The sequence below is a fragment of the Podarcis cretensis genome, assembly GCF_951804945.1.
Source record: "Podarcis cretensis genome assembly, chromosome: 1".
NCBI classification, from domain to species: Eukaryota; Metazoa; Chordata; class Lepidosauria; order Squamata; family Lacertidae; genus Podarcis; species Podarcis cretensis.
In genome coordinates this window covers 9,893,057-9,918,593 of record NC_137170.1, presented here as the reverse complement: position 1 = coordinate 9,918,593, position 25,537 = coordinate 9,893,057, and the positions used below count along the sequence as shown (strand labels likewise).

Here is a 25,537-nt window from a genome sequence, read left to right as displayed (position 1 = left end):
AATTCCTGCCGCCTGACCTCATGGCCCAAGTGTTTCCGAGTGAATTTACCTGTTGAGGTGCCAGTAACATTAATAGAAGCTGGAGCGAGGAATATCTGTGCACTTCACTTCCCTCATCTCATCACAAACACATCCCTCTGGCTCTTAACCCTCCACAGATTATCTTGCACTCCAAAGGGCTTTGACGTCCCTTGTGCCAAAGGGGGCGGGGAAAATGATGCCAGCTCGGGAGGACATACCCTGGCAAGTAAATTGTTTACCACTTGTGGGTCTGCTTCTACAGAGGCCTCCCAGAATGGACCCTTTTGCCTCCAGGCCTTCCCCCCAATCTTCTGACTCTTCCCTCTGCCACCCGCAGCTTTGAAAACTTTGGCCTTTGTTTCCCAGCGAGTGAACTTGGTGAGCAGGACGCAGGTGGCGCTGTGGGTTAAACCACAGAGCCTAGGGCTTGCCGATCAGAAGGTCGGCGGTTCGAATCCCCGCGACGGGGTGAGTTCCCGTTGCTCGGTCCCTGCTCCTGCCCACCTAGCAGTTCGAAAGCACATAAAAATGCAAGTAGATAAATAGGTACCGCTCCGGCGGGAAGGTAAACGGCGTTTCCATGCGCTGCTCTGGTTCGCCAGAAGCGGCTTAGTCATGCTGGCCACATGCTGTACGCTGGCACCCTCAGCTAATAAAGCAAGATGAGCATCGCAACCCCAGAGTCGTCCGCAACTGGACCTAATTGTTATGTAATGAAGTTCTAACCCTGGGCCAGCAGGGGGATACTGTAGATAGTTATGCAAATAAGGGATCGAAAGTGACGTTCAGTGATTGGATAGTTTTTGAAAATTGTTACAGTTACGTTGTACTGGAGCTCTATATAAGCAGGCTGACTGAACCCTTCAGTTCAGTTCTGTTCTGGCCTGTGAATAAACAAGAGCTGTTTGAAGAATCGCTGTGTCGTCTGATATGTTCACCCACAACTTAACACTAATGTTTACCTTTACCTCTAAGCTTGGCGAACACCAGCCTACTGAAGACTTGAAGCGAATCCCTTTCGCAGCGATCCTCTCTCTGCAAACCTTGCAGGACCTCAGTGTAAGGAGGCAGCCTTGCTAGACATCAGCTGCTAAACGGCCCCTTATTTAACGGGGTTCAAGAGCGACCTCAGCTTGAGCAGGACATAGGAAGGGGGGGAATGGGGTGGGAGAGAAATGAAAAGAACTGTCTGTCTAGTGTGGCACTTCTCTCAAGCTTGGAGTGCAGTTCATGCAGAATGCTGCAGCAAAATTGCTGAGGGAACTTTGGAACTCCCTGCCTATTGAAATCAGGCAGGCTTTTTCACTATGCTGTTTTCAGTTCCTGTTTAAAACATTTCCATTTAGGCAAGCCTTCCAAGACTAGTAGAATGCCGGCATATGTTTCAGTCTGCTTTTACATTATTGCCGATTTTATCTTCTGAATGTTTCAAAGAATTGCTTTTGCTGGTAGTTTCATTCTTTTCTTCCCTTTGAAAGCAGCTTTGAGGGTGGTTTAGTTTTTTCCAATCAAGCAGTGTATAAATTTTATGAAACTAGTAATAAAATAAATTACGGCTTCACAGGCCAGATTGCAGACCCTCCAAGCGTTCCTATTTTCCAGGGACGTCCCTGATTTAGAGAAGCCGTCCCGGATTCTGATTTGATCCCAGAATGTCCCGCTTTTCCTTAGGATGTCCCTATTTTCATTGGAGAAACGTTGGAAGGTATGGAGTTATCTGACTCCCGAGCCGTCCGAATGCAATCCTGTATAAGGAAAGGGATTTTTTAATGTTTAATGTTTTATTATGTTTTTATATATGTTGGAAGGGACCCGGATTGCGCTGTGGGTTAAACCACAGAGCCTAGGACTTGCTGATCAGAAGGTTGGTGGTTCGAATCCCCGCAACGGGGTGAGCTCCTGTTGCTTGGTCCCTGCTCCTGCCAACCTAGCAGTTCGAAAGCATGTCAAAGTGCAAGTAGATAAATAGGTACCACTCTGGCGGGAAGGTAAATGGCTTTCCGTGCGCTGCTCTGGTTCGCCAGAAGCGGCTTAGTCATGCTGGCCACATGACCCAGAAGCTGTACGCCGGCTCCCTTGGCCAATAAAGCGAGATGAGCGCCGCAACCCCAGAGTCGGCCATGACTGGACCTAATGGTCAGGAGTTCCTTTACCTTTATATATGTTGGAAGCCTCCCAGAGTGTCTGGGGCAACCCAGTAACATGTGTGGGGTATAAATAGATTTTTTTTATTATGGAATGGGACGTCCCTATTTTCGTTGGGGAAACGTTGGGAGGGTATATTGAAGGAGTGTGGAGAGTCTTGGACCTATAGCAGGTGCTGTGACAGGATTGGTCCTCAAAGACCACCTGATTTGGAAGACCAGGAAGATTGTGGTCTTCATTATTCGCACCACAATCTGAGCAGTTTACAGCGATGTCCTCCGGCCACAGGCCTAGCAGAGAAGAGCGCAATTTTCAGGGAATTTGGCTGGGGCACGATGCCCAAAGTATTGAGGAACAAAAGGGAGGGACCCCGCATCTGGCCTTACTTGTGCAAACTCGGCTGGCCAAACTCTGAGCTCGGTGGCTGGCGGGGCCTGACTCTGCGTAGCAATTCCTAATGTTCTTAAATGCAAATCTGTCCTATATTTTCCCGGCGTGGCTGCTTCTGGCCTGCCTGCCTCGGTTACCTCATTGCCCTGTTTTTAGCTCCTGAAGACTCTGCACTCTGAATGGCCTGGGACGAATTTACGAAGCCCATATCTGTATATGGGATAAACGGTAGTAACTGGTCCAGAATTTTCCCCCTTCCAGCCAGAAGCCGGAGCATAAATCTTTGAAATATGTGTTGAGCCAGCTGCTGCATCATTTAAAAATAGTTAACTTGGTGCCAATAAGACAGATCACTCAACATGGGGGCCATAAAGAGAAAATCAAAGGCATGTGCTTGTGCCCTGACGGAGGCAGAGCCTTCCAACCCCCCCACCCCCCCATTGCAACCAGCCCCCTCCCGCTGAATACTTTACAGTGTTACACATCCCCCCCACCCCCGAGGAATTGTCTGCTGTCAAACATTGATTTCTCCCTGCCCAGGAGGGCACAGACAGCTTCATGTTGCACTGAAGTCTGGTGGCATCCGTCCCAATCCCTTTTGTCTGACATTATGCAGAGTCTCCTCTACAGCTTAACAAAGGGAGGAAAGCGGTTTTCTTCTCCCACGTATTAACAAAACATATTATGAAGAATTTTTCTGACAGTAAGAGCTGTTTGACAGTGGAATAGTCTCCCTCAGGAGGCAGTGGGCTCTCCTTCTACTTTTAAGCAGAGGTTGAATGGCCATCTATCATGGGTGCTTTAGCTGACATTCCTGCTTTGCAGGGGGTTGGACTAGATGACCCGTGGGTCCCTTCCAGCTCTAAGATTCTACAATTCTGTGTAGTAGTAGTAGTAGTAGTAGTAATAATAATAATAATAATAATAATAATAATAATTTTTATTTATACCCTGCTCTCCCCGGCCAGAGCCGGCTCAGGGCGGCTAAAAACAGTAAAATTACAGTAAAAACGTGATAGGAAAAAACTAATTTAAAAGGCAGGTTAAAATGCCATTTAAAATGCAGCCTCATTTTAAAAGTAACCCATAGATCAAAAGCATAAGGGGAAGGAAACATAAGGGTCAGACTGAGCCCAAACCAAAGGCCAGGCGGAATAGCTCTGTCTTGCAGGCCCTGCGGAAAGATGTCAAGTCCTGCAGGGCCCTAGTCTCTTGTGACAGAGCGTTCCACCAAGTCGGGGCCAGTACTGAAAAGGCCCTGGCCCTAGTTGAGACCAATCTAACCACCTTGCGACCTGGGATCTCCAAAATGTTCTCATTTGTGGACCTTAAGGTCTTCCGTGGGGCATACTAGGAGAGGTGGTCCCGTAGCATACAAAATAAAAATAATAATACTGAGAAGGAGGAGGATTACTAATTATCACATGAACGTAAGGTGAGCCTTGCTCCCAGTGGTGAACTTAGAACCTAGCCACTGCAGCTAGTAGCCTTATGCTTCCTTAATACATCATATTTTTATGTAGCCATATAAATTATTTGCCATAAGGAAAGAGGGGGGGACTCCCACAGAATATTCATGCAATTGTTGTTGTTGTTTAGTCGTTTAGTCGTGTCCGACTCTTCGTGACCCCATGGACCAGAGCACGCCAGGCCCTCCTGTCTTCCACGGCCTCTCGCAGTTTGGTCAGACTCATGTTTGTAGCTTCGAAGACACTATCCAACCATCTCGTCCTCTGTCGTCCCCTTCTCCTTGTGCCCTCCATCTTTCCCAACATCAGGGTCTTTTCCAGGGAGTCTTCTCTTCTCATGAGGTGGCCAAAGTATTGGAGCCTCAGCTTCACGATCTGTCCTTCCAGTGAGCACTCAGGGCTGATTTCCTTAAGACTAAACCGCAATAATAATTATTCTATCTATTCCCCCAAAGTAATTTGGCTGATTGTGTCTTGCACCTTATTATTCCAATATTTTATAAATAACGTTTTGACAAATGTGTTCCATCTTCTTAGCATATAAGCTAAATTCCCAAATCCTTAATAAAAACAAATTATATTGTGGCTGCCCCCTGCCCCATCACAATTCCTCATATTTGAGCAGCTGCTAATGAATTAATACTCTTTCTGAGGCCACATTAAAGACAAGGAAGTATTAAGGAGGCATTTGGAATGGGGACCCCTGCCCACAACACAGAAAAAGGATTTTGGCAAAAGGAGGGTTCTCCGATTTTTAATGCATAGCTTTGTGGCCCTTTCCCAGTTTGAGCCACTGGGATTATTTATCGGTTGGCAGCAGAGCCAGCAGAGACACTGTTCATGACTCAGGGCAGCAATATCTCAAGGACCACCTCTCCATATCAGCCTATCCAGACCCTGAGATCATCCTTTGAGACAATTCTTCATGTGTCTCCTCCACAAGAGATCCAGAGGGTGGCAGCAGGACCTTTTCTGCAGTGGCTCCCAATCTGTGGAAGGCTTTCCCCAGAAAGGCTCACCTGCAGACCCTCCGAGTGTCCTTATTTTCCAGGGACGTCCCTGATTTAGAGAAGCCGTCCCGGTTCCTGATTTGATCCTGGAATATCCACTTTTCCTTTGTTGTTGTTTGTTGTTTAGTCATTTAGTCATGTTCGACTCTTCATGACCCCATGGACCAGAGCACACCAGGCACTCCTGTCTTCCACTGCCTCCCGCAGTTTGGTCGAACTCATGCTGGTAGCTTCGATAACACTGTCCAACCATCTCGTCCTCCATCATCCTCTTCTCCTTGTGCCCTCCATCTTTCCCAACATCAGGGTCTTTTCCAGGGAGTCTTCTCTTCTCATGAGGTGACCAAAGTATTGGAGCCTCAGCTTCAGATCTGTCCTTCCAGTGAGCACTCAGGGCTGATTTCCTTCAGAATGGATAGGTTTCATCTTCTTGCAGTCCATGGGACTCTCAAGAGTCTCCTCCAGCACCATAATTCAAAAGATAAATTCTTTGGCGATCAGCCTTCTTTATGGTCCAGCTCTCACTTCCATACATCAGGCGCCAGTTTTACTTAGGACGTCCCTATTTTCATCGGAGAAATGTTGGAGGGTATGGAGTTATCCAACCCTCAAGCTGTATGAAGGCAATCCTGTATGGGGATTTTTTTAAAAAAAATGTTTTATAATGTTTTTATATATGTTGGAAGCTGCCCAGAGTGGTTGGGGCAACCCGGTAAGATGTGTGGGGTATAAATAGTAAAATTATCATTATGAAATGGGACATTCCTATTTCTATTGGACAAATGTTGGAGGGTGTGCTCTCCTGGTGCCATCATTATACATCTTTAGAAGCCAGGCAAAAATGTCCCACTTCAACCAGGCCTTTCATTGATTGACACTTAAAGCCCCTTTAAATTTGTTGTAGGAGCGGGGATTATTGGTTTGTTGTTGTTGTTTACTATGTATCTTGTTGTTTTTATATTGTGATCTTATGTTGTAGAGCACCCTGAGATCTCTTTCTTTTAAGGCTACACCTTTGGTCTCAATTATGACGGAACTCACAGGCGGAGAATACTTTCATTTATATATATATATTATATTATCTGTGAAGGGAATCTTCCTAGGAGCTGATATTTTTATCATTCCCTTTGGAGCTGCGTTCTGCCTTTGCCCTTTTGTCCTGGTGGGCTCCTTATGGTTAACATTTTTTTTATTCTTTGCTTTCTTCCTTTCTGTTATGTTTGCACTTCTTAATTTTTGTTAACAAATCTATAAAATAGCTTTAAAAGAAAAGAACCAAAAACTACTTGGTTTTTAAAGGAGTGTCTCCAACCCCATTGTTCACCCCAGACACTGAGGTCCAGACCCGAGGGCCTTCTGGTGGTTCCCTCACTACGAGAAGTGAGGTTACAGGGAACCAGGCAGAGGGCCTTCTCGGTGGTGGCACCCGCCCTGTGGAACGCCCTCACACCAGATGTCAAGACATCTTAGAAGACATCTGAAGGTAAACCTGTTTAAGGAAGTTTTTAATGTTTGATGTTTTGTCGTGTTTTTAATACAGTGGTACCTCAGTTTAAGAACAGCCCTGCTTACGATCGATTTGGTTTACAAACTCCTCAAAACCAGAAATAGTGTCTTGGTTTGAGAACTTTACCTCAGTCTAAGAATGGAATCCCAACGGTGGAAAGGCACTAGCGGTGGGAGGCCTCATTAGGGAAAGTGCGCCTCAGTTTAAGAACGGTTTCGGTTTAAGAACGGACTTCCGGAACAGATTAAGTTCGTAAACCGAGCTACCACTGTATTCTGTTGGGAGCCACCCAGAGTGGCTGTGGGAACCCAGCCAGATGGGTGGGGTATAAATAAATTATTATTATTATTATTATTATTATTATTATTATTATTATTATTATTTCAATAGGATGCCTGCATTTGCAGGGGTTGGACTAGATGACCCCTTGCTTGGGGTACCTTCCAACTGTGTGATTCTGTGATTTGCCGTTGTTATATAGCATTCATTGACAGATCTGAGGTTGGCTCTGATCTCTCCCCTTCCCCCCTTCACCGCAGTATGTGCCATTTGTTTCAGCAGTCCTGATTAAGTCATGAATTTACAAGCAAGCGTTCCATCAAGACTGAATCAAAGCAGATGTTTGGGTTTCCTGCAGTCAAGAAGGCATCAGTCAGAGAGAGCCTTGTACATGTCTGGTTGGGTACAGCTCCTCGGGCCCACCCCACTTTTCGCGAGTTCACTGCTGCAAAAGTTTAATTTCAAATCAGGCTCCTTAATAATAATAATAAAATGCATATAGTCTTTGCATTCTGTCACACAGCATCCAAATTTGGTACCAAACTCTTTTCTACCCTGCAGACGGGGAAAGAGGCAGAGTGGAAAAAGTTTAATAATATTCTGTGGAAGGTTAGGAGACACACACACAAAGGAAGGCTGTTGCCAATGCTCTGGGAATTTTCTAACAGCTGCTGCTGCCAAAAACATAGGCAAGGAAACATTTTTTGATGGGAATATTTATGAGGAGAGTAATAGATTTGCACAATCTTAGGAATAATGGAGTGGGGTAGAGGAGAGAAAAGACATACAAAGTCGACTGATACCAAATCATTGGTCCATGTTGTTCCATCCTGCAACTGGCGGAAGATGTCCAAACTCTCAGGCAGAGGGAGAAAGATCATTCCCAGGCCTCTAGGGTAATGGGAGACACTCGATTCAGTTCACCTGCAAAAGTGAACCTACCAGATTAGCATTTTCCTAAACTACATACAAACCAAAACACAGCCATCCGCCAAAACCTGCAATGCGCAAAGCGGTTCCCCAGCCAAGCAGGTTAAACAGTCCTGGTTTCCCCGAAAGATTCTGGGATCTGTAGTTTGTTAAGGGTGCTAAGGTTGTTAGCACACCCCTGTTGCCCTTCGCTGAGCTGCAATTCCCAAAGTGATTTACATATCATCCAACATTTTGCCAATAAAAATAGGGATGTCCTATTCCATCATCATCATGTTATTATTTATACCGCCATGCATCTGACTAGGCTGCCCCAGCCACTCTGGGAGGGTTCCAAAATATAGAAATACATAATAAAACATCGAACTTTTTTTTTAAAAAAAAATCCCCATAGCCTTCAGATATCTTCTAAAGGTTGTATAGTTACTTATCTCCTTGGCTCGGGGGTCACATAACATTTCTCTGATGGAAATATACAGTAATAATAATAGTTGTTGTTGTTGCTGCTGCTGCTGTTGTTTTTTTTTTATACCTCGCCCGACTGAGTAGGTGGCTCCAGCTACTCTGGGTGGCTTCCAACATATATAAAAATATAATAAAATTGTAAATTTCACTATGCAGGGCTGCCTTCAAGATGTCTTGTAAAGGTTGTATAGTTACTTATCTCCTCAGCTTGGGAGTCACATAACTCCATGCCCTCCAACGTTTCTCCGATGAAAATAGGGACATCCTAAGGAAAAGCGGGACATTCTGGGATCAAATCAGAAACAGGGATGGCTTCTGTAAATCTGGGACTGTCCCTGGAAAACAGAGATACTTGGAGGGTCTGTGTTTAACCATCCCACTTCCCAGGGAACTTTGAGACTTTTGATTGTCAGCAGCTGGAAACAGCATCCGGTCCAGATGGGCTTTACCTTGGTCAGATCCAGCAAAGCATTATCAGGCCAGGAATCTGAACAGCTTTAATTAAATTGCTTTAAGAGCAGACTTAACCCTAAGCAGGCCACATCTCCCAGCCGAGAAGCATTTTAAGTTGATGTGCTGGCCGTGCCGTCCAAATAAACAGAGCTTCCCCTATGTTCCGAGTGCATAGCCCCAGGGAGTGCGCCAAGCAAGCACGCCCAATGCCGAGATGGCCTCTTGACTCGTAAAAAGGCTAATTGAAGCCACTGCGTGCGGCTGAAGGGCGAGATGGCGGGTTTACATAGGGACCAGGAAGCAAAAAAGTGGGCGGCAGAAGGGGAGGGCAGGGGATCTTCGGGACAATTTAACAAAAGCCGCCTTCCAGGTGGTCCACAGGCCAGAGGCATGACCCAGGAAAGAGCAATTGGGAGCTGTTCACCTGCAATCAATTGGAGGGGGGCTGAGCTGCCAAGGCTTCTGATGCTGAAGTAATCCAGGTTCCAGTTATTAATTTGGAGCCGGCAATTTAGGACTGTTCCACTAAACGGTTTGGAGAAGAAAGGGGGAGAACAAACAGAGGAAGCAGCCCAGATCCGGGGGGGAAGCCCCGACCTCTCGGCTGCAGCAGCTTATGCGCCGTGGCTTAGAAACAACAGAAAGCCCAAGGTTCTCCCTGACACACCGGCAGCTAAACCAAACAGGCATTAAGGAAATGAAAACATGTGTGTGCCACGCAGATTCTTAACCCACATTTTGTGCAGATCCATATACCAATGGCTATCAACTATTTTGGGATGGGGGTGGCGCTGTGGTCTAAACCACAGGGCCTAGGGCTTGCTGATCAGAAGGTCAGCGGCTCGAATCCCTGCGACGGGGTGAGCTCCCGTTGCTCGGTCCCTGCTCCTGCCAACCTAGCAGTTCGAAAGCATGTCAAAGTGCAAGTAGATAAATAGGTACCGCTCCGGCGGAAAGGTAAACGGCGTTTCCAGGCACTGCTCTGGTTCACTAGAAGCGGCTTAGTCATGCTGGCCACATGACCCGGAAGCTGTACGCCGGCTCCCTTGGCAAATAAAGTGAGATGAGCGCCGCAACCCCAGAGTCGTCTGCCACTGGACCTAATGGTCACGGGTCCCTTTACCTTTACCTATCAACTATTTTATTTATTTTCTGGGTTAAGGACTTCCCTTTTAGGAGATGCTCTTTCTTTATTTAACGTAACTGGTCGTCTGCAAGATTCCATGTGTGAATCATCCAACCATCTAAGAAATTAGTTAAGTGCCACAAACATTGGACAGGGAGAGGTTGGATGAATCCTCTGTCTCTGTAAGATAGCCTTTCCCATGCTGGTGCCCTCCAGTGTCAAAGTGTGAGCTGGCAGTAAATCACACTGTTCAAAGTTGGAGTTAACTTTTTATTAGGAAAACACAATCTTCACCGATTTTGCTGAGTGTGAGGCCTAATGAGCACAGCGGCTCATCCCCAGTAAGTCTGGCCACATGAATCAGTTGCCGAGACAAAGCTCCTGTCTCCCTAGCGCCTTTTCCAAGCAATCGGAGACTGCACCTCCATGCAGCGAATCTCTCCTCTGCCCTCTTCATGTCTCTTCTGGTTCTGGGAGAGAAGGAAGAAGGGGACCTTGTAGCAGCAGGAGGGGGAGACACCGGTGATCCTTTTTTTATAATAATTTTTATTAATTTTCCAATTTTTAACACAAAACAACAACAACACACAAGCATCAACAAATACAAGCACATACAAAGATATCATTTCTTAACCTCATTTTCATAAGCCTCTTTTCTCGGACTTCCCCATACCTCACCCTTTTTGCATCCTTATTTTACAGTTTTTCAACAACTCTTTTTGCCAATTAAGTTTAAGCTCATTGTCATTCTCAGTTTTACCTTAAATCATCAAACAGTTTTAGCTGCAATTCTGCATCTTCCTTCCCCTTGACATTTTATCACTCCTCTATTTTACAACAGTTCTTAAGGTATACTTTAAACTTCTTCCAATCTTCCTCCACTGTCTCTTTCTCTTGGTCGCGGATTCTGCCGGTCATTTCTGCCAGTCCCATAAAGTCAATCACTTTCGTCTGCCATTCTTCCAGTGTGGGTAGTTCTTGTGTCTTCCAATACTTTGCTAAAAGGATCCTTGCTGCTGTAGTAGCGTACATAAAAAAAGTCTTATCCCTCCTTAACACCAATTGGCCGACCATGCCCAGGAGAAATGCCTCCGGTTTCTTGTGAAAAGTACATTTAAGTACCTTCTTAATTTCATTATAAATCATTTCCCAGAAGGCCTTAATCCTTGGGCAGGTCCACCAAAGGTGAAAGAAGGTACCTTCAGCTTCATTACATTTCCAACATTTATTATTGGGCAAGTGATAAATCTTCGCAAGCTTGACTGGGGTCATGTACCACCTATAAATCATTTTCATAATATTTTCTTTTAAAGCATTACATGCTGTAAATTTAATTCCGGTGGTCCATAACTGTTCCCAGTCAGCAAACATAATGTCATGACCTATGTCCTGTGCCCATTTAATCATAGCTGACTTAACAGTTTCATCTACTGTATTCCACTTCAGCAACAGGTTATACATTCTTGATAAATTCTTAGTATTGGGTTCTAACAATTCTGTTTCTAGTTTCGATTTCTCCACCTGGAATCCAATTTTCCTGTCTTGTTTAAAAGTCTCCATTATTTGATAATAATGGAGCCAATCTTGTACTTTAGACTTTATTTTCTCGTAGCTCTGTAGTTTAAATTTACCACTTTCTTGTTCTAAAATTTCAAAATATTTTGGCCATTTAGATTCCATGTTGAGTTTCTTCACCTCCGAGACACCGGTGATCCTTACCCAGCCTGACTCATCTCTGCCTCTTGGCCTCCCTCCACCCCTGCTTCAGCTTCTTCCTCCAATTCTGGACTGCTCTCTGCCACAGTCTCTCCCCGCTCACTAAGCCCAGTTAACATGGAGTCAAAATGGAGTGAAGGGGAATTCCCCAGCAAATCTAAAATTGGCCTGCTCCTTTGATACATTTCCCCCATTGATATATGGATATTTTAAAAGTTTTATAAGGAATTGAATAGTTAATTCAATTTTTAAAAAAATTAAAAAGTATTTTGCGGGAACTGAAAGGACTATACAGTCGTACATTGAAAGTCAAACAGAATCCGTTCTAGAAGTCTGTTCGACTTCCAAAATGTTCAGAAACCAAACCATGGCTTCTGATTGGCTGCAGGAAGCTCCAGCAGCCAATCAGAAGCTCCATTGGATGTTTGGCTTCCAAAAATAGCTCACAAACCGAAACAGTCACTTTCAGGTTTGAGGCATTCATTAGCCAAAACATCTGAAAACTAAGCTGTTCGAAAACCAAGGTATGACTGTACAACTACTGGAAGCTAGTCAGAAGAAGAAAAGGATACAGTCCTTTCAGGTATTAAAAGTTGCAGTTATTTCAAACTTTTGAGTATTTAGCGGTTAAACAAAAATGAAAATCCTCCCCTCAAAAAATATTGAATTCTAATGCTTATGTTCTGCCAAATGTCAAATGTCTGCAAAATGTTGTCTCTCCTCCACCCTCCATTCCTTTACTCTACGAACATAGCACCTACTTCTGTCCTATTATCATAGTACCATTAAGAGTGTCTTAACTTATAGTATATTATCGTGGTATGGGAGCAGCTCTGGAATGGATAAAAAAGCCTTACAGAGAATAATTAAAATTGCCCAGAATGTTATTGGGCTCCAACTACCAACCCTGGATGAGATCTTCACGTCTCGCAGCTTGAAGAAGTCACACAATATCCTGAGAGATCCCACCCATCCTGCTCACAACCTCTTTGAACTGTTGCCTTCGGGCAGAAGATATAGGACAATGAAAACACGAACTACACGCCTTCTGAATAGTTTCTATCCAAGAGCTCTGATTGCACTAAACAGTGATCTCAGGGCCAGTTGTAAGAAATAGCAAGCAGTGAGTAGTAAGGAATGAGATAGGTTTTACGTTATGCTATGCTTCTAATAGGTTGTGTTATATTCTGGATTATGTATGTTTTATAGATTATGTCTGAATAGGATGAGAGTGTTGGAGATACGTGCAAATGTGTATGTGAATCCGGTCTTGGGTGTTTGATTTTCGTTGTTGTGTATACTGTGTATATACGGACAATGACAATAAATTTATCTATCTATCTATCTATCATCTATCTATCTATCTATCCATCTAATCGGACAAAAAAGAAAGGAAGCAATCAGAATTGTTGGCACCTTCATTCGAGGAGCCAATAATAAGGTCAGGGAAGGTGGAGTTCTTAAAAGCCAAAGGGTAAGAAGCCTCTCCTCCCCTCTCGCAAGGACTTTTGTTTTGCTCTTTTGTCTACCAGTCAATTAAAGTCCACTTCAAGGTGACCCGGCCAGGTGTGCTCTCAAAGGGACTTAAAGATCTCTTTTGCTGACTCCTTTTCACTCTAGGCTTCCATTGGTTGGTCTTTTTTAAAAAAAAGAAAAGAAAAAGAAGTATCAATAAGTCCTTTCATGCTGAAACAAGGACTGGAGAAATGCTCTCCAACGGAAACACTTGTAACTGAGTGCAAAGTTACTGGATATATCAGCAAGGCAATTTTTATGTCAGGAAAAAATATATGAAAGCAGGAGTCCTTTAGGCTAACTGAACAATGCAGATGGGAGAAGGAAGGAAGGAAGGAAGGAAGGAAGGAAGGAAGGAAAAGAAAGGAGAAAAAGGAAAAGGAAATGAAAATGAAAAGTCAAGTACTTGCAATGTTTAAGTGTTACAGTGGTACCTCGGGTTACAGACGCTTCAGGTTACGGACACTTCAGGTTACAGACGCTTCAGGTTGTAGACTCCACTAACCCAGAAATAGTAATAATAATAATAATAATAATTTATTATTTATACCCCGCCCATCTGGCTGAGTTTCCCCAGCCACTCTGGGCGGCTCCCAATCAGTGTTAAAAACAGTACAGCATTACATATTAAAAACTTCCCTGAACAGGGCTGCCTTAAGATGTCTTCTGAATGTCAGGTAATTCTTTATCTCTTTGACATCTGATGGGAGGGCGTTCCACAGGTCGGGCGCCACTACCGAGAAGGCCCTCTGCCTGGTTCCCTGTAGCCTCACTTCCCGCAATGAGGGAACCGCCAGAAGGCCCTCGGCGCTGGATCTCAGTGTCCGGGCTGAACGATGGGGGTGGAGATGCTCCTTCAGGTATACAGGACCGAGGCCGTTTAGGGCTTTAAAGGTCAGCACCAACACTTTGAATCGTGCTCGGAAACGTACTGGGAGCCAGTGCAGATCTCTCAGAACCGGTGTTATGTGGTCCCGGCGGCCACTCCCAGTCACCAGTCTAGCTGCCGCATTCTGGATTAATTGCAGTTTCCGGGTCACCTTCAAAGGTAGCCCCACGTAGAGCGCGTTGCAGTAGTCCAAGCGTGAGATAACCAGAGCATGCACCACTCTGGCGAGACAGTCCGCGGGGAGGTAGGGTCTTAGCCTGCGTACCAGGTGGAGCTGGTAGACAGCTGCCCTGGACACAGAGTTAACCTGTGCCTCCATGGACAGCTGTGAGTCCAAAATGACTCCCAGGCTGCGCACCTGGTCCTTCAGGGGCACAGTTACCCCATTCAGGACCAGGGAATCCTCCACACCTGCCCACCTCCTGTCCCCCCAAAACAGTACTTCTGTCTTGTCAGGATTCAACCTCAATCTGTTAGCCGCCATCCAACCTCCAACCGCCTCCAGGCACTCACACAGGACCTTCACCGCCTTCACTGGTTCTGATTTAAAGGAGAGGTAGAGCTGGGTGTCATCTGCATACTGATGAACACCCAGTCCAAACCCCCTGATGATCTCTCCCAGCGGCTTCATATAGATGTTAAAAAGCATGGGGGAGAGGACGGAACCCTGAGGTACCCCACAAGTGAGGGCCCAAGGGTCTGAACACTCATCCCCCACCACCACTTTCTGAACACGGCCCAGGAGGAAGGAGCGGAACCACTGTATAACAGTGCCCCCAGCTCCCAGCCCCTCTAGACGGTCCAGAAGGATGTTATGGTCGATGGTGTCAAAGGCCGCTGAGAGATCCAGCAGAACTAGGAAACAGCTCTCACCTTTGTCCCTAGCCCGCCGGAGATCATCAACCAGCGCGACCAAGGCAGTTTCAGTCCCATGGTGAGGCCTCAGGTTAAGAACTTTGCTTCAGGATGAAAACAGAAATTGCAAGGTGGCGGCAGCAGGAGGCCCCATTAGCTAAAGTACCTCAGGTTAAGAACAGTTTCAGGTTAAGAACGGACCTCCAGAACGAATTAAGTTCTTAACCCGAGGTACCACTGTATTCTTATGTTGACAATATGGGCACATGCAAAGGCACACATATGAGTGGGGTTTGAGCCCTCCAGATTAGGGTTGCCAGACCTCCAGAACTGACCTGGTGGCAGGTTTGAATTTCCAGGTAGGTGGGAGCACCTTAAAAAAAATAAAAATAGGAAGACTATGCATGCAGTTTTCAAGCTTCCATCCCATCCTCCCATTCTGTCCACAAATCATCCGGATCCATTGATGGCTGTCCTGTTCAAGAGAGAAGCGGCAGCAGCTGCTGCTGCCAGTTTCAACTTTGAAAACAGGAAAAATCACCTGTGCCAGGAGTCCTGCGGTTACTCTGAATTTCCACTCCATCTGCAAACTTGAAAAGCACAGGCTCAGATGCAGAGCAGCCTGCAAGATCAAAGGCCTTATTCATTAAAAAAACAAAAAACAAAAACAAAATTGCTTGCCAGGGTTTCCCCTTTCCTTAAATCTTCAGGCACGTGAGGCGCTAGAAGCACTGCTTTAATATGAAAATGCATTGGATGCACAATATGCTTAGGTACCAGTGCAAAATTTAGGTGCCAGTTTTCCAGTGTGATCATGGCATTCAGCTGTTGTTGTTGTTTAGTCGTGTCCGACTCTTCGTGACCCCATGCACCAGAGCACGCCAGGCACTCCTGTCTTCCACTGCCTCCCGCAGTTTGGTCAGCTGGTAGCTTCGAGAACACTGTCCAACCATCTCGTCCTCTGTCGTCCCCTTCTCCTTGTGCCCTCCATCTTTCCCAACATCAGGGTCTTTTCCAGGGAGTCTTCTCTTCTCATGAGGTGGCCAAAGTCTTGGAGCTTCAGCTTCAGGATCTGTCCTTCCAGTGAGCACTCAGGGCTGATTTCCTTAAGAATGGATAGCTTTGATCTTCTTGCAGTCCATGGGACTCTTGAGTCTCCTCCAGCACCATAATTCAAAAGATAAATTCTTCGGCGATCAGCCTTCTTTATGGTCCAGCTCTCACTTCCGTACATCACTACTGGGAAAACCATAGCTTTAACTATATGGACCTTTGTTGGCAAGGTGATGTCTCTGCTTTTTAAGATGCTGTCTAGGTTTATCATCGCTTTTCTCCCAAGAAGCAGGCGTCTTTTAATTTTGTGTCACCATCTGCAGTGATCATGGAGTCAAAGAAAGTAAAATCTCTCACTGCCTCCATTTCGTCCCCTTCTATTTGCCAGGAGGTGGTGGGACCAGTGGCCATGATCCATGAAGGGGATTTTTCCATATAACCCAAATAATAAAATCATGAGAGAAACGCATAAATACAAAACGAAGCCAAAGTTGGCATGGGATGTTACATGCACAATAAGAAGTGATAAAGCAGGCTATCGGGATATTTGTCATAAGATGCAGACAGGGAAACGGAGAGTATCATCATAAGAACTGAGAGGTCCACAGGGGTGGCAACTAAACTATCAGAGGCACAAGGAGTGCAAGAATAAAAAGCTCTATATCACATCAAGAATTTTTCTGATTCAAGCAGTCAGATGTTACTTATCCCAAATTTCCTGAGAGGCTTGTGGAAAAGGAAAATTTAAAGTTTCTCCTTTTTTTTTAACATACAGTGGTACCTCGGGTTAAGTACTTAATTCGTTCTGGAGGTCTGTTATTAACCTGAAACTGTTCTTAACCTGAGGTACCACTTTAGCTAATGGGCCCTCCAGCTGCCACTGCACGATTTCTGTTCTCATCCTGAAGCAAAGTTCTTAACCTGAGGTACCATTTCTGGGTTAGCGGATTCTGTAACCTGAAGCGTCTGTAACCCGAGGTATCACTGTATTCCCACCAAACCGAGACCAACGAGATTACCTTTGATTTTCCTTTAAAAAAATGGGTGTGCCCAGTAAAATTTTCATACACTGTAATCTTCCATATATTACTCCATCATAAAGATAAAGGTAAAGGTAAAGGGACCCCTGACCATTAGGTCCAGTCGTGACAGACTCTGGGGTTGCGGCGCTCATCTCGCTTTATTGGCCGAGGGAGCCGGCGTACAGCTTCCGGGTCATGTGGCCAGTATGACTAAGCTGCTTCTGGCGAACCAAGGCAGTGCACAGAAACACCGTTTACCTTCCCACCGGAGCGGTACCTATTTATCTACTTGCACTTTGAAGTGCTTTCGAACTGCTGGGTTGACAGGAGCTGGGACTGAGCAATGGGAGTTCACCCCGTCGTGGGGATTTGATCCAACCTTCTGATCGGCAAACCCTAGGCTCTGTGGTTTAACCCACAACGCTACCCGTGTCCCCATAATGAGGTGTTAATTTCAGATAATGTTTTCCATCTTTGGGCAATTGATAGACACCCAACAGAGGTAATTTTACGAACTTGCTATTTATTGTGGAATCAGTACTTCCTGTGCATACCAGTTTCTTGAGCATGCAAGATGATTGCAGAATTGGCATCAAGACACCAGCCAGTATCCTGCCCTCAAATTTAATCTGGATTTCCCCTATCTCTAGGAAATTTGATTCTTAAAATAGTTTTTTATTAAAAAAGAAAAATGCCAATGACCCATTTGCGGTATCCCTGGGACCCATTTGCAAATTAAGCCCCTACCTGGAAGCACCAGTTGATTACAGGTGGGGTGCTGTTGGTTTTTTAACATTTTTAACATTCTTAACCGCAATACTTCCAGATCCATGGGTAACAGCGACCTCTGTAGATGAGGATTTCCTCTTCCCCACTCTGGTCTAATCAGGGCTCCCATCTGTGTTTTCCTTGTCTGCTTTAGGAAGCACATGGCTTAGCCCTGATTGGTCCATACCAGTTGTGTCTGCCATGTGTCATGTCTGGAAACGACTCTGGCAATTCTTCTGCAATGTGTAAAATATTAACCAAAACACAACAAAACACAGAGGTAATAGATATGATCTTATCCTCTGCTGATATTATCTTTGGGAAATCCAGGATTTCTGACAGACAGATAGATAGATATACATATAAATTTTCGCCTTGCCACTTTATAGGCAGAAAATCACTAATTGATTTCACACTCTCCAAAAAGAATGGCTTGCGGCAGCGTTGGCAGTGGGGAAATATTCGTACATATCTTAGGAGTCATTCCCGGCACGAGCAAAACTATGAATAGAAACTGTGTTAAGTTTCCTCCTCCGATGCTCATTCCCTGCCCACCTCCAGCAATATATCATCGTAATAATGGAACCAAAAACCTTGCTGTAATGCACTCTGAAGCATGCACTGGAGAAAATGTCGTATTTCCCATTGATTTCCCATTTGATCCATTATCTTTCACACTGGGGCATAAGAAAATGCCAGTCGCCGGAAATCTCTTCACATCTCTGTTGATCGATGGTCAACCGGCTCCAATCTCTATGATGCCTCACTATCTTGGAGGCCGTTCCAGTTTTGGTAAGAAGCTGCCTTATAACAAGTGAAGTCGTCTACACTGACCAGCAGTGGCTCTCCCCGCCCTAACTGGCGATGTCGGGAATTGAACCTGGGATAGTCTGCATGGAAAGCAGGTGCTTTAACCAATCAGCTATCCCTTCCCCTAGTTAAGGATGGAACAAGACGTGACACCTGACACAGGGATGTCCCTGAAAAGAGGCATCCTTTGTTGCTTTCTCGCCTCCTGTATCATTTAGTTAGATGTACCCATGCTGTTTCCCTGAAAATTCCTGAACAGCAAAAGCCAACAACACTGAATGGAGTTGGAGAAACAACACAGAAACGTTTAGCTAAATGTAACAGGATGGTAGGAAATAATTTGACACAGGGCTACCATTTTTGGTGTCAGATCTGTGTCAAGTTTAGCCCCCCCCCCCTTAAATTTAAGACTGCGTATCTCCATCTTTCACTCTTCTCCCGTCCCTGACTTTCTCTTTCTTTCTCTCTCTACTTGTCATGAACTGCCTGGATGCTGAGGAGTGGTGAGAGGCCCAGCCAGGGAACATTCAAGAGAACCCACAGGGGAAGAAGACTCAGAGCCAGGGGGCTGGTGGTGGGACGACAAGGAGCAGTCAGAGGAAGAAGAGGGAGCAGACTGGAAGGAGGAGGTGTTGTAAGCTGAAGAGGTAACAGGTCTTAGTGAGCTGGGAGAGTCTGTGGCAGAGAGCAGTCCAGAATCAGGAGGCGGAAGCAGAGGCTGGTTAGGAGTGGGGCCAAGAAGCAGCTGCTGAAGAATCAAGGGAGTCTTCCCCCGCTGCTGCAACCAGCTCCCCTCCTTGCTGGTCTCCCAGAACTCACAGAGAAATGAAACTGGCAGAGCAGAGGGTGGTTGTGCACAGACGCAGCCTGACGCAGACTTCATGGGAAACACCCTGGAGAGGAGTTGTTCTAGAGCACACTGGGAAGGCGGTGTCAGGCTTCGGGGAATCTCCTTCCTCCCCCATGGCCATAAATGAACAGATCAAACGAAAGTGAATTCTTACCAGTTAATGTCTTTAATAAAGACAGCGAAGGACAAAAGTAAGCCTCTAACCAAAATGGCGGTGCTCCCAATTAAGGTCACTCACTCCTCCATCCCTATTAATCTACGTCACTCCTACGTCTTGTAATCTGAGTTTGTAGCCGCTGCGCTTTCTGTTCTGAAACTTTCTGAGCTCTCCAGGACTTTGAGGAAGGGGGTTGGATACGATCCAGAAACTGAAAATTTGTTAACTCTCTTCTAGTGTTTCTTCTGCTAGCTGTTTCCCCCATCCATGATTTCCCAGCTTCTGCCTTCTGAATTATGCCCCTCTGCAAACCACTGTTCCAAATCTATGCTGTCCTCCTGCTCCTGGGAAGGTTCAGGATCAGGATCAGGACCAACATTCTTCCTCAGTGCAGGCCTCCTCAGCATGGTCCCTGACATGCGGGGACCTTCAGTCCTTCATTGGGATTGCTACATCAGGACAGGACCTCCTGGAAAGGGTTGCTGAGACCATTAGGCCTGAGCTGTGGTTTGTTTCCTTGAACAAAGCTTTAGCTTCACTGGCCTCGAGTGAGCTATTCTTTTTGCTGCTGACTCCAACCATTACAGTACTTTCTTGTCTTTCTGGTAGGCTGGGGCCTCTGGTTGGCCACTGTGAGGACACTGGGATAGGTAGGCCCATGGCCTGATCCAGCACGACTCTTCTTATGTGATTACAGGGCTTCAGGAAGGATTTCTGAGCTGATGTCTGCTCCAAACACTCAAAAAGGGTTGTACAAAATGCAGAGTAGACATGTTGCAGAATCTGTGTGCATAAATTCAAGCCTTATGAGGGAGGGTCACGGAGAACTGCAAGGCTGGGTGTAATTTTAACTCTGCAGCCAGCCAATGGAGAGCCCTTCTGCGATGCATTATTGCATTCAAGATTCCTCCCTAGGACAGGTGACCTCTTCTTCTTCTTGTGACCTTTAATACTTTTGATACTCTTGCTGACATCTGTGACTAATGGATGATCTATGAATCCAAGCTGTGACCAAGTCAAAAAATCTTCATGAAAAATTCTCCAAGTGCATTAACCTGCCATGCTGACCTGTCGCAGAGGTTTGATGTAATAATAGCCCAGCACACACAGAGAGGCACACAGATCGGTTGCATGTGCCCCTCTTTGTTGTCGTCTGCACATTTAACCATTTACTTGGTGTTGGTGCAAGGGAAAAAACCAGGTATAAATATAGAAGAAGTCCCTGGATGCAAAGATCCAGGTTTGGGGCAAGCACTCTTGGGTGAGAGAACTCCACCAGAGATTTAAAATCACAAAATATGCAGCAAGGTAAAACATAATATAGGTTGTTAAGCCTTTAAAATATGCCTTTGTGAATTCCAAAACTTCCCTCTTCCCCAGCATTGGAAAAGACCACACATTTGGTAAGTTAAAATTTGGTTTACTTACAAACTCTTTAAAAGTCAGGTTCATGTGCTTTTCCATACATCATTCAGAATAGGTTGCACAGGCAGTAAAACTTTGCTTAATTACAGTGGTGAAAGTTCCTAAACCATTGGTATAGGAACTCAATAGTGACTTGCAGTCAAAGCTTGGAGCATCCAGCTCAGACCTGAAACACTGAGCTTCTCAGGTAGACTAAGGTGCAACAATAGGCTTGATTACCTTCCTCCCAAGGTGAGGGGTGAATGACCTAGCTAAGCCTGGCAGGACAGCTTACTCTATGGAGTTAACCCCTTCAAGCATTGATTAGACTTAAGCATGCTGGTTACATGAAGCTCAACATGTAAAGCCTGAGCTGGTTGCTGCAAGCTCAGACCGCATGGCTCTTACAAGCCACTAAAAGGAACAAACAAGCCAGATCGCATACAGCTTCCACAACAGCATTCTGAGAACACATTCCAAACACCTTTCTGAAACTTTCAAAGGGTGTGGCTTATGGGGTAATCCTATGGCACCGGTAAACTTCATAGAGGGCTTCCGTATCTGCAGGTACCTGCAGATTGACCACAAACTTGACATGAGCCAACAGTGTGACGCGGCAGCTAAAAAAGCCAATGCAATTCTGGGCTGCATCAATAGGAGTATTGCATCTAGATCAAGGGAAGTAATAGTGCCACTGTATTCTGCTCTGGTCAGACCTCACCTGGAGTACTGTGTCCAGTTCTGGGCACCACAGTTCAAGAAGGACACTGACAAACTAGAACGTGTCCAGAGAAGGGCAACCAAAATGGTCAAAGGCCTGGAAGTGATGCCTTATGAAGAACGGCTAAGGGAGCTGGGCATGTTTAGCCTGGAGAAGAGGAGGTTAAGGGGTGATATGATAGCCATGTTCAAATATATAAAAGGATGTCACATAGAGGAGGGAGAAAGGTTGTTTTCTGCTGCTCCAGAGAAGCGGACACGGAGCAATGGTTCCAAACTACAAGAAAAAAGATTCCACCTAAACATTAGGAAGAACTTCCTGACAGTAAGAGCTGTTCGACAGTGGAATTTGCTGCCAAGGAGTGTGGTGGAGTCTCCTTCTTTGGAGGTCTTTAAGCAGAGGCTTGACAACCATATGTCAGGAGTGCTCTGATGGTGTTTCCTGCTTGGCAGGGGGTTGGACTCGATGGCCCTTGTGGTCTCTTCCAACTCTATGATTCTATGATTCTATGATTCCTGTTCACCACTACTCTAATAACTGGGCAGCAGGGATTTGAGAGATCACGCGAGTGGTAGGTGAGAAATCCTAGCTCCCTTGTTCTGAGCAGTAAATCAGAACACATTTTACAACTGAGTGGTCTTATTCCTTCACTTTCCTCTCTATTGCTGTAAATCACCGAACCCTGTAAAAGACAACAGGTGGTGAAACTGAGGTGTTTTCACTTGGTCTTTGTAGGAGAGCATTGTCTTGTCATTCTGATGGATGGTTTTGGTTTCTAGCAGTTAGTAGAAAGAAATGGGGATTGTGTTGCATTATTACATAGATTGCCAATGAGTTGGAGCTGCTGCAATGTGTTGCAGTGTGGAATGCTCCTGCTCAGGGTTCCAGATTACTTAGTTTGGTGGTTTTGTTCCCCACGGTGGCTAAGCAGGTGCCTTCAGGAAGCCCACAAGAAAGTCATGGAAGCAAGAGCCTTCACTATAATAATACCATATTTACTCAAATTAATGCTCACCTTTTTTGGCCAAATTACACTGCGAAAATTAAGGTGCACATTACATTTGATGGCCCATTTACATTCGCCAGCCAATACTTTTTTGGGTTTCAAGGTTCTGAAAATTGAGGTGTGCATTAGATCCGATGGTGCATTAGACTCAAGTAAATACGGTAATAATTTGATATTTATATGCGGCCATCTGACTGGCATTAATCACAGTAAAACACCAAACATGGAAATCTTCTCTGTACAGGGCTGCCTCCAGATATTGCTGAACCAAAGCTCGCATCATCTCTGCCCATTGGCCTCTTTTAAATGGAAAAAGCCATCACGAGACAACTGTGGTTTTGAGAAAAGTAGAAGAAAAGCAACTGCTCGGTCCTTTCCCTTAAACTGTTTCTCCCACTCAGCTGTACCCATCTATTAATTTTTCCCCTTTAAGGAAAAGATAGGTAAAGGTAAAGGGAACCCTGACCATTAGGTCAAGTCGTGGCCGACTCTGGGGTTGCGGCGCTCATCTCGCTTTATTGGACGAGGGAGCCGGCATACAGCTTCCGGATCATGTGGCCAGCATGACTAAGAGCACCATGAACCAGAGCAGCGCATGGAAACGCCATTTACCTTCCCACCAGAGCGGTACCTATTTATCTACTTGCACTTTGACGTGCTTTCAAACTACTTGGTTGGCAGGAGCTGGGACCAAGCAATGGGAGCTCACCCCGTCGTGGGGATTCGAACAGCTGACCTTCTGATCGGCAAGTTCTAGGATCTGTGGTTTAACCCACAGCGCAATCCGTGTCCCTAAGGAAAAGATACAAGGAGCAGTATCCTTTTCCCCAATGAGAAGGGGAGCACCCTTCTTGAAAGCGAGGAGGGTTATGCAGCCCTTGACCCTCACCTCCTGCTTGCAGCTGTTATGAAAAGAAAAATCTGGGGAAGTTATTCACAACCATGTGTAGCATGTCATTTTGGCCCCCAGGCAGTCTTTCCTCGAACTCCCAGCCGGATCAAAATCTTCTTAGTTGGAGCTTCTCCATACGCCAACGACATCTGCGTGCGCACATGTTGATGATACAGAATTTCACCCTTTTCCTGGGGAACGGCGGGAGAATGGAAAGCCGAAGAGGCAGAGCAGCGAGGGACTCAGTTTACAGCCTGAGGAAGTGTTTTAAAGGAGGGAGTCTTAATAACCAGACGCCACCAGGAAACCGCAATTAATTGGCCCTGCTTTTGCGTTATCTCCACAGATGTGGGGGGAACGGGGAAATAAAAGCAACTCCTGCTGTTGACAACTCTATCTATAGCGTAATCCCCGAGCGAACTCATCCATCACCCTGCTCTCTCCTGTGGCAAAACAGGGATGTAATCCTGTTTTTCAGCTGTGGAAATCAATCACTGGATTGCAGAAGTGATCATTCGCCATGGGTTCTATGTGTGTGTGTGTGTGTGCGTGTGTGTGTAGTTTTATTGTGCCAGTGGATTTATTTCTTTTTTATATATGAAGCATTTTGCTTTTAGCAAGCAGTGTGTTTTCCCACTGGTATGGAAAGGCTTGTCCTCCAACGAAACCAGACCTGATCCTCTGTAACAATGGAAAGGTGTACGCTATGCTTTATGGAAGGAGTGGGGAACGTTGTTCCGCAATTAGGGCAAAAACGGGAAGATGGACCAATTGCCTGACTCCGTGTAAGGCATCCTCCCATGTGTTCCTGTGGCTCCTCCAGACAGCATTTGCAGGGGACAATCTTGTTGGCATCCATCTGTCTTGAGAGACAATGGAGTGTGCCTCTGTGGGTGAAGTCAAGGTAAAGGTAAAGGTACCCCTGCCCGTACGGGCCAGTCTTGACAGACTCTGGGGTTGTGCGCCCATCTCACTTAAGAGGCCGGGGGCCAGCGCTGTCCGGAGACACTTCCGGGTCACGTGGCCAGCGTGACATCGCTGCTCTGGCCAGAGCCAGAGCCAGAGTCAGAGCCAGAGCCGCACACGGAAACGCCGTTTACCTTCCCGCTGGTAAGCGGTCCCTATTTATCTACTTGCACCTGGAGGTGCTTTCGAACTGCTAGGTTGGCAGGCGCTGGGACCGAGCAGCGGGAGCGCACCCCGCCGCAGGGATTCGAACCGCTGACCTTTCGATCGGCAAGCCCTAGGCGCTGAGGCTTTAGCCCACAGCGCCACCTGCGTCCCTGATCCTCTGTAACAATGGAAAGGTGTACGCTATGCTTTATGGAAGGAGTGGGGAACGTTGTTTATGGAAGGAGTGGTGAAGTCAAACCACTGCATTAACCTAAGCAACCTTCCTGGAGTGCAAGCCTGGGCAATGTGTATGGAGGTCCTGAGCTGGCCAGATGACAAGACTGCCCTGTCGGCCTCGGTGATGTGGTCCAAAGGAAAGCGGAGCAAGACGTTTGGCACCAGCTTGGTTGCCAGAAAGAGGTGCACAAGGCACCATCCAACCGTCTTACGGACTCTGGATTTCTGCACGGTTTATGCCTTCGTCTTTTCTTCTTCTCCTGAAGATATCTCACAAGGCAGCGGAGGTTTAGGATCAGTGAAACAAGAAAAATGCCAAACACAGCTGCATAGAAAAGAGGGAATAGAGAAAAGACTGCACTTTTCCAAGGGCAGAGAATTCTGTTTCTCTATCACAGAGCCACAGTGGTTAGAGTGTCAGACCAGGACCTCGGAGACCAGGGTTCAAATCTGCACTCGGTCATGGAGCTCGTTGGTGACCTTGGGCCTCAGTAAGAATATGTGCTAGTAAATATTAAGGATTAGAATATTAATAAAGGAGAAGAGGTTAGTAAATGAAAGGAGTTAATATTATTAGAAATATGAATTTGGAGAACTGTTAAACAGGTGATATAATGAAATTATAGAGGGGAGTTAGAGGGGATTTGAGGAATGTAATGAAATTAGGGATATGAAGTAATAATTCTTTTTTGTGTCTTTTTTCTTTGTTTTGTGTTTTGTAATGTTTTTAGAAT

General features: G+C 45.7%; 1 long non-coding RNA gene across 1 annotated transcript; it reads left to right on the top strand.

The window, feature by feature from the left end:
* The first annotated feature begins 287 nt into the window (after positions 1-287).
* Positions 288-22,955, top strand: LOC307208977. The gene is made up of 4 exons (XR_013835281.1): positions 288-390; positions 11,981-12,103; positions 18,932-19,070; positions 22,806-22,955. It is a non-coding gene; the product is annotated as an uncharacterized lncRNA (long non-coding RNA).
* Positions 22,956-25,537: the final 2,582 nt, after the last annotated feature.